Source organism: Anopheles arabiensis, chromosome 3 (assembly GCF_016920715.1).
Source record: "Anopheles arabiensis isolate DONGOLA chromosome 3, AaraD3, whole genome shotgun sequence".
In the NCBI taxonomy this organism is placed as follows: domain Eukaryota; kingdom Metazoa; phylum Arthropoda; class Insecta; order Diptera; family Culicidae; genus Anopheles; species Anopheles arabiensis.
The window spans coordinates 69,470,696-69,484,194 of NC_053518.1; the positions used below are offsets into that span (position 1 = coordinate 69,470,696).

At 48.1% G+C, this 13,499-nt stretch overlaps 1 protein-coding gene across 2 annotated transcripts in view; it reads left to right on the forward strand.

The window, feature by feature from the left end:
* LOC120904156 (cyclic AMP response element-binding protein A) overlaps positions 1 to 13,499 on the forward strand; it is a 94,507-nt gene that overhangs the window by 3,079 nt on the left and 77,929 nt on the right. The window lies entirely within an intron of this gene.

Sequence of the window (13,499 nt, forward strand, 5' to 3'; positions counted from 1 at the left end):
GTGCATTGCGCTTTTTCTTTTGGAATGTCTGGTACACGCACACACATCGCACAGGTCGTCCTGTCGTCCTGAGCCCCAAAAGGGAATTGACTGGGCGGCACAAACACCCTCCAGTGTGGTTCGCTTTCGACAGACACCTACCCACCTCCCAAAGGGGAGGACATATAGAACACAAAAGCCTGCATGTGTGTGTGTGTGTGTGTGTGAGACACTAAATCGATTTGGCAACAGCAGCGCCGTCACACTTTTCCCAACCCTATTTTTTTGCTCCCCAAACCATTTGAGGTTTTCCATTTACGCGTACAATATTCACTTAAACATTTGTGTGGTGGTGGTGGTGTGCAAGTGAAGGCTTATTTGCCGTACCCTTCCTCTCTCTCTCTCTGTAGACGCCCTCTTCCTCATTCTCTCGCCCTCCAGCCGGCTACTCCAACAGCCCAATTCCATGCGCGCAACCGACCGTTACTGATTGCCCACGATGATGATGGTGTGGTGGCGGTGCGCTGCACTTTGCTCGCTTTGGGAGCTTAGTTTTTCCTGCTGGGAGAGTGAAAAAGTGGCTGAGGAGGGGTCCTCCTTTCCATTCATCCAATCTGGTCGGGCTGGTTGATAGTAAAAAAAAAACCCCCATCGCCCTCCCAGCACATTCCGGCCGAGCTCGTTTGTCCCGTGATCGGCTAATGCTCGTGGTGAGGTAACAACAATAGAAATCATGACACTTCACCTGCCCTCCTCACTGTATCCCCCCCCCTCTCTCTCTGTCTCTATAGAGTGAAATGAACAAAAAAGCAATCACACCGAAATGCCATCATTTTCATCAATGTCTTTATACCTGTTGACTGGTGCTGATGCTGATGATGGCATGCTCCGGCACGCATGTTTTATGAGGTGTTCCACCTTCATCACCTCCTGCCATCGTGCATGGTATACCACACCAACCATCCACCACCACCGCTTTGCAATTGAGCTGTTAAACAGGGCCGACAAGGCCCGAAAATGTTTTTCATCGTACAAAGTAATAGAACATTTCGTCGCCTACAATGATTTGCTCGCCTGTGTGTTAACTCCTTGTTTAACGGTTTGGGGCGTTTTGGATGCCTCTTCCAAATTTCTCCAATTTCGATCAGGATCGGTTCCGTCTGTGCCTCATCCGTTCCGCGACACTGGGCAAACTTCCACACCAGCGCCCATAATGGACCTCTAGTCACTGTGTTGCGTTTTTGTACGCCTTTCGAAAGGGTGTGGTCCGTAAGGGTGTCGGTCGTAACATTCCTGCCTTTCACTTGCAGCCCTTTGGATTTCCTGCGAGACTCTCCGGCGCAGGGTTTGTGTTTGGCCTTTCTCGTCTGTATGCGAGAGTGATCTATGCGATTATTGCGTTGGTTATGATTGCAGCGCAGCTAATCGATCGCTATTGTATCGTTGGTGTTAATGTCAACTGTTGTGGTGAGCCGTCGATTGGCTTTACAAAGGTATTTTATCAACAATCTATCTACCAAACGATTGGCTCTGGGATCAGGGATTGATACAATGGCTTCGATGCGGCATCAGAACTCTTCCAGGAATTAAAACAACAAATTCAATCATCTCTAAACACATTGGCTGCTCCTAACAAAACGGAGTGGGAAGCACAGAAAATCTATCCCTGTTTTTTTATCAATTTATGATCGATACGTGACGCTAAGTGCGTGTAATCTCAAACGTAATCGGGTAATTATGGAACGGCGCACGGCTTGAAGGCGCTTATGCAAGCCGAACTCTGCGCCCTTCCCAAGCCCACGCGGCGCATGGCCCTACAAACGAAGACAATCTTATCAACGCGGGCGTCCGAGGAGCAGGAGGAGAAGACCAAGGCATTGGAAAGGGAGCGGGAATGTATCATTATAACGCACACAGCACACCTTTCCCGATATGGAGCTGGACGCGAAATGGACCGTGAATAAAAAGGAGGGGAATAAAGAATTGGAGTCCACTTCACTTCCACAACCACTTTGGGATTAGGGATAGGAGGTGGGCTGCCCCAAATGGTCGAAAAATCGAGACGTACAAACACCAAAACAAACGACCGGTGTATTGCATCCGGTAACTGAAGGTTCAAGATAAGGGCACACCGGGAATCTCCGACTCCGAGCTTTCGGTGGTAGAAGAATTGTCGTCTTTTATTGAAGTGCGTCATCGTGGCTGTGTGGTGGGACTTTACGAGGGTGATGATCTACTGTGCGGCAGCTTGGGGAAAACCGCACACCCACTATAACAACAACCACTGTGATGGGAGGCGAGAAGCAAAACAACCAACTAGAGGGTCATGTTCTGAAAATATCTTTGTTGAATGAATGTCTGGATGGATGCTGTGCTAGGCCTTGTCTTGCTTGCGAATCTAGTCTGCCAGCGTAATTTGGAAGCATATAATTTACCGCGCATCATGACCTAGATTTATGGCGTTGGTAGCATGTTGGAGTTGGAGCACGAGTAACGCACGGGTTTGGGGGATTAGTGAGGACCGAGCGAAGAGAGGGACTCTCCGGTGTTGTTACGAGCGATGTGTCCGTCCTCTGGGAGTGGGAGTGTACGGCTAGTGAGTGGAGCATTCAAGTGATGTCCCAAACAAACTACTACCGCACCGAGGAGAAAGGGCAGGTAGCAGCAACCACTTCCAGCTGATAAGCTAGCTAATGGACATTGCTCGTCATTGTGTGATGATAGTCCCACTCTATCCCTCTCCTCTACAGCGACGCAGCTCTCCAGGGAGAGAATTCCCCCCATGGAAGGGTGACATAGACAGAGAGTGCCCAACGGACAAGTGATCACGCGGAGAAGCGCGCACGATCTCCCTCTAGAACTTTGTTGTTGTTTTTCAGATTCCGGGAATCCCTTCTCGGGAGGTTGGCCTCTCTCGCACCCCTAGCTACTGCCCCAATCGGACTCTGTCCCAAGATTGTAGGAATTCTTGAGAAACGCTTTACATTCTACATCCAGTACACATACTGCAGTACTCACCGGATGCAGCGCCTGGTCGTGTTTAACCTTTCGAAAGTGGTGCCCGATGTTGACCAACAACACCTTGCACGCAACCACCACCGTTTTGTGTGGTGTGATGTGAGCGGTTTGATAAGGCGACGCGATCGGTGCGCGATATGCGTTGCATTTGTTGCGGCCCTCGGCTTGTATATTACCCCGGTCTCGGACCACCTGGGCCGATAATGAAGTGTGGGACAATTAGGTGAGAGTGGGGGCATGTTTAGTGAAAGAGGGCCTCCAAGCGGTGTTGCCGCATCGGGCAAAGGATAGCCTGGTGGTGGTGGTGATAGTGGCCACACGTGTTGCTAATCAGGCTCAAGTGCTCAAGAAATTATCCCTTCTCTTGCGGGTCTTCCAATCTCAGAGGAAAACCGATACAAATGCGTGAATGTTGGTACGCCTATTGAGAAGATTTCAGCAGCCCAGCAGAGTTCAGGACCTGGTCTTGGTATTCTTGGAAATCAACTCTGTTTTTATAGGGGCAATTTGTGTGATGCGGACTTGACGTGCGTATACCCCGGGCGATAAGCCGAGTCATAGCACCACCAATACCAATCATCATCCCAATGCCGTAATACTGTAGTGTACAGTGGTGGCGCCTTTGGGTTTCCCACTGCCCAGTGGTCCCGACGATTGGTGGCTTATCGCCAGGTACCACCGAGGGTGAAGCGAGGGCATTACGAGATTTCGGATCCGGCCGTTTCGGTGGGTTCGATACGTTTTTTGTGTTCTTCACACTTTTTGGACCCGGCCTGTAATCAATTATTCGCTAATCGTGTGCGCTTGACTACGCTGTGCTCCAACCAGAGCCGAGGGAGAGAAGGAGAGATTGTTCTGGGAACTGGTGGTGTGCCAGCTCGCACCGCCGAGTGGAGGAGACCCTTTCGGGCTTTAATAAATTGCCACCTGAGAGGTGGTTGTGAGACCACCCTCCCCGCCTTCAATAAAACAAAAAAGGGAAAGTGTCAAAAAAACAAAAACTTGGGAGCACCCATTGAATGATGGCGACCTTGAGCCTATCTTCTTGGTGGAAACGAGTTCTGGTAGGGGCGCGAGAGAAGTCAGGCGGCGTAGTACAACGTTTGCGCGTAGGTTGGTTAGCGATAATCGGTCCAGTTGGGTGTGTCTCGAGGTGGTTCTAGGGCAGGATGGGAAAGTCATCTTACGCGCCCGTTCATGTTCTTCGCATATTTTGCCCGGACAGATCTGAACCTGGACATCCCTAGCGATCCAGAGCCTGGGAATTGGACGACTGTAGACCCGTGTGGGCGGGATAGGCCCAGAGTTTGAAGGTTGATACGGCAAATACAATGTCCACTTGGGGCACTTGTTGGGGCCCAGTCACTAATGCGAGGATTGAGATAACACCTCCCAGCCGGTACGGTCTCCGACCACTCAGCTACGGACGTGAAGTTAATCACTCTCTCGTGTGCACGACGACTTCTCCGTCCTATTGCTCAGTTTGTTACGGGAGGAACAAAAAAACAATTTAGGGGTTTAATTTTTACAACCCGTAGTACACCTGAACACCTTTTTTTTCGCATCCATGAGCCTGATAAGTGATGTTGTCACAACCCCCGGTGGCTATAGGTGATTAAACATTACTTTCGTTAAAGCGAGACCTAGCAGAACGGAAACAGACGACTCTTATTTGCGTAACAATGTGTCCAATATGTCCAAGGTGAGTTGCTAGAAGGAAAGAGGACGCCAAATCCTGAAAAGGTGCAAAAGATGTGTCTCGGGTGCAACTGCTCGTGACTCATAAATGCGCTCACTCTCGCTCGCTTCCTTTCGATTCCCCCGGATCTCTCCCGGATCTTCTGTATCTTCATTAGTTCGTGTTAACCCTGAGAGGAGGGACCGTGACCATGTGTGATGAAGATGGGAGAGCCTCTCTCCAACAATGTAGTGGCGTAAAGTCGACAAGTCAAGTGTCTGGTCGACCACCCTGCCCCGGCTCCAATCCATCACCACCGCCTCTGATGCTCTGATTGCGGAAGTTAACAATCGAGTGCAATTCCTCGGGCAAGAAATGGTCACATGTTAGAAGGCGTGAGTGTGTGTGTGTGTGTGTGTGTGGGATCTGACAAACGACTGGACTGTGGAGTTCCGATGATTCTGGAGGTGCCTGAGAGCCGCCGTGGTGGTTGTAGATGGTGGACACGAGCGTAAGAAAGCACCGTTATAAAAGCTAGCATTAGTAGATAAATAAACGTGAAGATAGATTGCGATGATGGGCACATTCTTGAGCCGCAGGTCTGGTTCGCTGCGGCTTGCGGAAGGTGGGATAGGTTGAGCGGCCGGCCGCCCGGTGAATCTCGTCACGCTCGAACGGGCGGGAACACACGAATAGACACAAACACGGAGAAACATGCTGGATGAAAAAAAAAAGCACTAGACAGACGCATAAAAAGCACACAAACACACACACACAGAAAGATGTAGCTGCTAGTGGTCAGTCTAATAGACGAGCCATGAAGCTGGACGACTCCATGCTGTGGGACGACGTGGTGAGGAACAGTCTTTTGGGGCCTGGAACACGATACAAAAGGGAACACACAATCAACGGGAGAAAGAGAGAGTGAAAGATAAGAGAAGACGGCGGGAGGCGCATGTGTATATGTGTCTGTGTGTGTGTATGTGTGTGTGTGGGTTGAATCGTGATGATCGCGTGCGGCGCGGCTCCATGCTGCTGCCATGGCAACGCGCGAATGAACCTGCGAGTGCATAGAGGCATCCGCGTGCGCGCCTTCAAGGAACGATCGCGATCGCTCCCTCTCCCCAGCATGGGTTTACTCCCGGCGGCCAGCAAAAAGGAAATGCTTTCCCTTCGTTTCGCCGCCCCTTCTTCCAACGACGCTTCCCATTCGTCTTCTGAGTGGAAATTTGCTCCACCGCGGTCTCTGCAGGCAAGCGACGATCAAAGCGGAAGTTAAAAATGAACGACCGATCACTGGCAGTGGAGGCGAAAGAGTGAGCGAAGTACGCAACAGAGATAGAGCGATACAGCGAGCGAGCAAAAGGGAACGGAGATTGTAAATTACTTTATGAATGCAGCTCCTTGCCTCCCTTATCCCCATACTCCCGTCAAGACCACATCAGGGAGGGGGAGGTAGTTGCTTTCCCTTTACCAATCTCCCGTGCGCTCGCTTGCGGCAAAGAATGGAAAGGAAGTAGCTAAAAGGGAACATGGTCTAAAGTGGTACAAGTATGCATGTACCCAAGTGAGTTTGTAGAAAGGGGGGAAGAGGGTGGAAGAGGGTGGAGGGGAGATGAAAGAATCCTTCTACGAGAGCTGAGTGGGTGGAGGGTGTAGGGTGCTGAAGCTGAAGCCGAAGCAGATGGAACGGAACGCAAGGAAATTGTATGTTTGCGCACGTGTAGCGCACACTGCACACATGCTTTTACTGCTTTTCCATCGAGCTGTAGATAGGGAATGATTGCGTGTGTGTGTGCACTGCAAGCATATGTGTGTGTGACTCTGTTTATTCGTCGACTCTGCTCCGGGTGCCGTGATTTACAATCCGTCATCAATATTTATTGCCTTCCACACGGCTCTGGCCTCCACCTCCACCAAGTGACGCAGGCCCTTTCGCACAGGTGCAGAGCAGCTCCCGGATGTTGGGATTGAGAAGCAATGAGACTCAACAGGGAGAGAGAGGAGGGAGTTTCGCTGCAGTCAGGCTATACCCGCTGGACGAGCGAGTCTGACTGTCTGGACTGCATCGCACAAATGTCTCAAGATTTGCATTTTTTGGAGAGCGAGTCTCACCTCAGTGAGTTATGTTCCGAACTTCTTCTGCACGGTACCATATCCAATAACGCCGTACAATGAGCGCTCCGGACTGGGTCCGGACATCATGACAAATGGACAAAGTGGCAAAGACGCCTGAATCTAATCTCCGTTGAGCTCCAATATCCAGAAGTATTGGAGCCTGGGATCTTGATCTTGAATCTTCCTTATCGATGCATCGGCACTACCCATCTTGAGCGAATCGAGTGTATCGATCGGATGCCTGGAATGCTTCGACTCTCGCGAACGATCGAAACCGGACCCGCGCGGCAAGCGGTCCCCGATCACATCTTCCGCGCCCGCTCGAACACGTGTTCGGTGACGCTCACGCGCGTATCACACGACGCTATTGGAGGAAGACGTGTATGTGTTTGTGTGTGTTAGCGAACCGGAATGAAACCTGGAATTACCGGCCGGCTTATTGGCATACAAAAAAGTGAGGACGCAGTGAGATAGAAAAAACGCGCGGCGGAACGTTTCAGGAGAGAAGACCTACAACGCGACCTTTAGTATTAGCTCATAATTTATACACACCTTCCACGCTGCTGATGTCTTCTGATGCTGCAAAAATGGTAAACCTTACGGCGTGTGTGTGTGTGTGTGCGTCTTGACGTCGTCGGGAAGATTAAATTCAACTCTCCGGGGTTTGTTGCTCGTTGCGGAGACGCGTTGTTGAGAAATTTTGTAGCTGTGTCATGTGTGCGCTGGTGTAGATTTCGGAAATGGAAACGAGATGAGATGCCCAAAACCACCGACGTGCAAACAAGAAAACGAACCTAAAGACGCGCTGGAATATGGCGCGATCTTCGTCTCTCGGCGTCTAGAGGTCGAGAATCAAACGGGTGGAATCGTTCCTTTTGCTTACTAATCGCTTTGAATTTGAATAAATGTGGAGAATCGGGATTTGTTCTCGTGCACGGGCGCGTATTTCACATCTCCCCCCGCGTCACATCGGAGATCAGAGTAGCGGCGATCGGTGCGAATTGACATCAGAGAGGAGCAAAAAAAAACACAGATGAACGGGAATATTCAAATGATCTCGTCGAAGGTAGGCGCAAGCGATGGAGCAGTGTTGCCAAACGCTGTCATTGGGACCAGTTCTACCATTTTCGAGACGATCTTAGATCATTGATCGTGATTTACTTTTATAATAAGGACTTCTGTGTTTCAAATAAGTATTATCTTTTACTTTTCTTTGTGTACTTTCACTAAAACTATCACTTTTTTAAATGGGAAATTAAAACTTCTTTAGCTAATCACAAACCTTTCATCAGCTGCATTTGGGTTTTTTGTCAATGATGGTGTCAAAAATAATTTATTCTCCCTTTTAAGCAGGGTTGAGATTTTCCCAAAAAAAAAACCTATGATCAGTTTAAAAAAATGCCCTTCCCCTGTTCCCACCGTTTTGTTTTTCTCCCTTCGGGGGATTTTGACGTTTCCTCCGTAACGTAACACAGCTTATCTCGATGTTGGGTATCTGTGCGTGTATTCATTTATTATACATCATCATCTAATCGACCCGCGAGCAGCAGCAGCGTTTGATCGGCATTTCTTTCCCAGCTCCGCTTTCTTTGGCTTTCCATTTTAGTTCCCGTCCACCGCCACCGACCACCATCAGTGATCGCTTCCTGGTGAAGATCGTGTTGTTTTTTGTTGTTGGTGATCTGTTCACTGGTGATACAATTTTCTTTTGGTACCGTACCGCAGCAATGAGTTTCTTTTCACATTAACAATTTTTCGCTTTCAATTGAATGTACACATCTCCTAAAAATAGCTCAGCGTGTGTCAGCGCCCTACGCTCCTCTGCTGCGACTGCGAGATGCAACAATCTCGGTACGATCTGTTTTTTTGGGGGGCCGTTGGATCGTTGGCCACGGATCGAGTGGGTAGGTGAGCAATAAACAAAAACGATCAGAAAGGGGTGAGTAGCGTTTGTTGTTCCTCTTTCTCCTTGCACCGAAAAACCAACCGTGTGAGAAAATGAGTTTTGCTGGCGACACTTTCAAAGCGATTTATTTGAAAGGTAAATTTAAATATTTTCCTTTAAATAACAAAAACAACGAGATCATCGAGACCTTGGACGGTTCCAAAACCAACCTGCGCGTTTGAAATTTGCAGTAGAAAAGAGTAAAACCGCATCCAATTCAAATTCCGTTCCGTTTCCAATTGCAGCTAAATTTGGATCCGCTCGAAGGTCTTTTCCCCCAGATCGCTCCCAATCGGATTTGGGGGCGATTTACAATTTTGGCAAATCGATTTCTTGTGGCCCCACAGTCCGGTCTCTGCTTCGTGGGGGTAGTTTTGTGCCGGTTTGCTGGATTTTTTGGTGCCTCCATGTGCTTCGCTAACTTCCGTTTAATTGTGAACGCAGAAACTGCATGCACGGGGCACTTCTTCCTCGGGTTGGCTTTTTTGTCTCTACAAAAAAAAAACCTCCCAAAAAAGTGAGGAAAACTTTCGCCATCTCTCTGCACCGAACGAAGGTGCGAACCTCAATCTTGTCATCACCCCGTTTTACGATCTTTCGCCTGCTCACAGTGAGCAGGTGAATGCACTTTCGGTTTGGCGATTTTCGTGAGCTTTTTCCTTGTTTGTTTTTCTTCCGTTGTTCTTGTTTTTTTGGTAGGTTTGTGCAACGCAAGCACCGAAAATGCAACACGCATTTGCTTCTGTTTCGGAGGCTTTTCACCACCAATTCCAATGTGTGTTTGTGTGAGTGTAGTTCACCTGTAGCACCACTTTTTCTAGGCCAGTGCCTTCCCCTCCCAGAGTGTGGGGCCAAGTACGTTTGTGTACGCTTTTTTTTTGCTGACGCTAGTTCCTTAACTCCACATCCAATGGGGTGAACAGGCAAACAGAAAATTAAGAGAAGAAAAAAAATGCACAACCACCACCATTGCGATTGCCGCGCGAAATGGTTTGAAATTTAAAATAAATCGATTCCCTCCCCGCGGGTCCCGCCAGAAAACCCGCATGTGCCCGCCTATGCTATATTGCAAACTTTCGCAACAATTGCACGGGCGCTCTTCTGGGACGGCGGTTGGTATGTATTAGCTTTTTGCTGTGTCTTTGTGAATGTGCGCGAATGGAATTTCTACAATGGAAATGAGTGCGTTTTTTGTTGCGCAGTCGTCAAGAGTATCCTCTTTCTCTTATCACTTTTGCCTTTTTGCCTGTTTCGGGTTGCGCGCGAAATGATTATCTCACTTCACCTCAATTTTCTGCCCGCCTGTTGAACGGTTGCAGGTCGTTTAGGACCACCGACCTATGCGTGTGCCTATTTGTGTGTGCGGTACTGGTGGAAGCAACGTTAGAGCACAGCATTGTTGCTGAGGAACGGAAAAAGGAACAAAAGGGACAGACCCGTGTCGAGACATGCAAATAATTAATTTTAATTCTTTTAACTTCAAAACCCGGTTCGTCGTCTGGTCGGCGGCCGCCGACGATGATGCTGATGATGGTTGACATTTTATGGCACTTTCCGGGCGCTGGCGGCCTGTCGGTTTTGCCGACAGGAAGGAGGAACGGTATCAGATCGGTGTAAATTATGTCACTACATACCCGCTGTGCATCCGACGGGGTAATAAAGGCTGCAGCATAAATCGCCTTCTTGTGATAGAGGGATGGGGGAGGATGTGCCGGTGAGACGAAAACAAGTCAGCGTACAACAAAACAAGCTCGGGCGGGCGCGCGCGCGCTCATCTTGCGCATCGGACATGGTTAATAGTTCGCGCACAAGATGACAAGGCGACCGAGTTCCAGTCGGCGGGAGTCCTCACGCATGACCCTGAAGCCGAGGTGGAGTGATAGCAGGGTGTGATCCTGGAGGAAGATGTGCTCTCAGCATCCTGTCGCAGCAGCTGAAGAAGCGAGAGGAGCAGTTGGTGGATGGTAGTAGTCGTAGTTTGCATACTTAAGCGAAGAAGCAGCGTGTGGTGCACACCATTTCGCAACGTCCGTTGACAGCCATAATTGAAATCGAGAAGCAAAGGATGGGTTTGTTCATGTATTGTCCAAGCTTGTTGAGCAGTGTTGCTAGATTTTTTTTGGGTAAACTCCAACATTGCTTCAACAAATATGGTAGAATATCACGTTCAAGAGTGCGTTAAATGAAGCATCGCAATTAATGGAAGTAAGGACACAAAGGTCACTCTAAACAAATTGGTTTCATTTTTCAAAAGCTGCAACATTCCTTACATGTGTTCTTTGTTTGAATTTGTTTACTAAATGACAAGCAACACATCTATAAATCCAAAAACGTTACCTTTATATAAAACATTTGGCCAAAAAAAAACAATAAACACTACTTGTCTTCTTCAAGAACAAACAACATAATAAAACATTGGAATAAGGTTAGCAACAACAACAAACGAGGTCTTTAGAGTAATCATTTTCTTTCATTGTGCCCAACTTAAACAGAAGTTATATCAAAATGTTTTAAAATAAACTGATGTATCGATAACAACACGTTTGATAGAAATCGTTATCAAATCACACCAGACATTACGCTTGAAAACAATCTATTTGCTATTAATTGAAAGTGACAAGCTCAAAATGTGTTCAATTGTTGTGCTTTCTTTGCATAAGCAAACCATTCAGAAGGTGTGTAACGAATTTCACACGTAAATCACTCTTTGCGGGCTCATTGTTCGGCTCAAAGGCGTGCCAAATTAAGAGTAAATATTGTAATCTTAAAAGATTAAAATATGCTTCTTACTTCAGCAACCATCCAACATTTAATGGACCATAAAACTAAAACACTTTGTCCATGAACAACAATGATTCTTTCTTTTGTCTCAGTACATTGAAATCTGTTGTTAGGAACTCATTTTGTACACTTGCTTAAGGGCGCCATCTTACTCCACCTTCCCTTTTGCCACCATCAAACAGGTCGGGGATTTACCGGAGATTGAGCGCGGAGCCAGATCACGGTTCATTACAACAGTTTTGTAATGTTTCCGCTATTGCGGGGTGTGTAGTTTCCCCGATCCAGAGAGAGAGAGAGTGAGATGATCACCATCAAGATCGCACTAAACAAAATGAAAAGCAAAAAGCACACTACCTAACACCACATTGCGCTAACAAACAACAACAACAAAATGAACTTGGAGCGGTCGATTGCGTTCGGGGGTCGTCGTTGTTGTTGTTGTTGTTGTTGTTGTTGTTGTGGGGAGAAACAATACATGTACCGATGGTCAAACGGTAATTGCACTGACGTGTGTGCCGAGATATATTGGGTTTGCTGAGGACGCGTAATGTTATGACATATTTCCGTCTTGCGGATAAGTTTGCTGTGTGATTGTGTTGGGGCTACAGGTTATGTTTTATGAGGGCTGTTAACCATTTTTTACGAATTTATTGCTCACCTGCCGCACTCAGCTCCCGTAAGTTAATTGATTAGTATGCACCGAAGGGAAGAGAGATGCCTAAAGGAAGTGCTGGAGTTAGCTCGATGCGATGCGTGGAGGCAACCTCAAAGCGTTCATCAGAAGGCGATTGATTGTTTAAATATGATTGTCTTTTTTATGACATGTAAGGCCTGTGTAAAAGCAAAATACTGTTTCTTGATGTGGTCCCCAAACAAGCTTCTTCTCCCTTTCACCGGTGTACGAGGTTCTCCACCACGCTTACTTCACACTTGACATTTTGTGCCGTTCGCTGTTTGGGTTCGTCACGGGTTCGTGGCCTGTGACGCGAGTGACTGCTTCCCAGAAATTCCCAGCGCTCCTTCTTCTTCCTGCCCGGCGGCGGCAGCCCTTGTCTTGTGATTAACGATCAACCGATCGGGCCCCTGTGGGTGAACGATCAATCATTCCGCACGTCGTCACAAACCCGCTGATTTGCCGTTTTGTTTTTTGTTGGAGGCAGGGGGCAGTTTAGGGGAGAGTGCGAGATTGAAAGTTTCGGTACCCCGACTCATCTTCAAAATTGTTTGTGTGTGTGTGTGTGCGGAAAATGTCAGATCGCTCCGAGGAGTTTGAAAGCCGCTTGGAATTCGCAAACCATAACTGGGGGAACGACTGCCGACGACTTCCCAGAGCGTAAGGGGTTGTAAAGTGAATCTAATCCTCGCTTACTTCAAGCCGGAGTTTGCTGGAGTGTATGTTTGGAGCGTTCGGGAGAAAGGAAAAGCGTGTGTGTGTGTGCCTCTGGCCTGCTTGTTGGATGGTGGGATCTCGCCGTAACAGGTGAATGAAAATCGTTGACCTTTCGCTCGAACTTAGGTTTTGGGTGAATCTTCCTTTTTTTTTGTTGCTCTCTGTATGTTTACGTTCAAGCCCCATTCGCTTAGCAGCTCGAGTGGAGTGGAGATCTTGAGATCTGGAGGATCAACAGAGAAGCTCAGGCAGCACGCACCACGCAAAGTTGATGTTGATGAATGTATAAATATTAATAGAAGACATAAATTAGATATTTGACTTTGCGTCTCTCGCTCGATTCCCAACACACAAATGAAGATGATGTGAGTGGGTGTTAGTTCCCGCTGCTTCTGGGAGCGATACTGCTTGCGCGAACGCTTCGCTTGGGAACTTGCGAGCGAGCGGGTTACCCTTTTTACCTTTGACACTCGCCAAAACACCCTGCACGGAGCGCACGATTCAGTTCGTTTTTGGCACGAAACCGCCGTTTGCTTGGCAATGGCTCTTCAAAGAACTGCCGCATCTGATGGGAAAGCAGATGCCGTGAA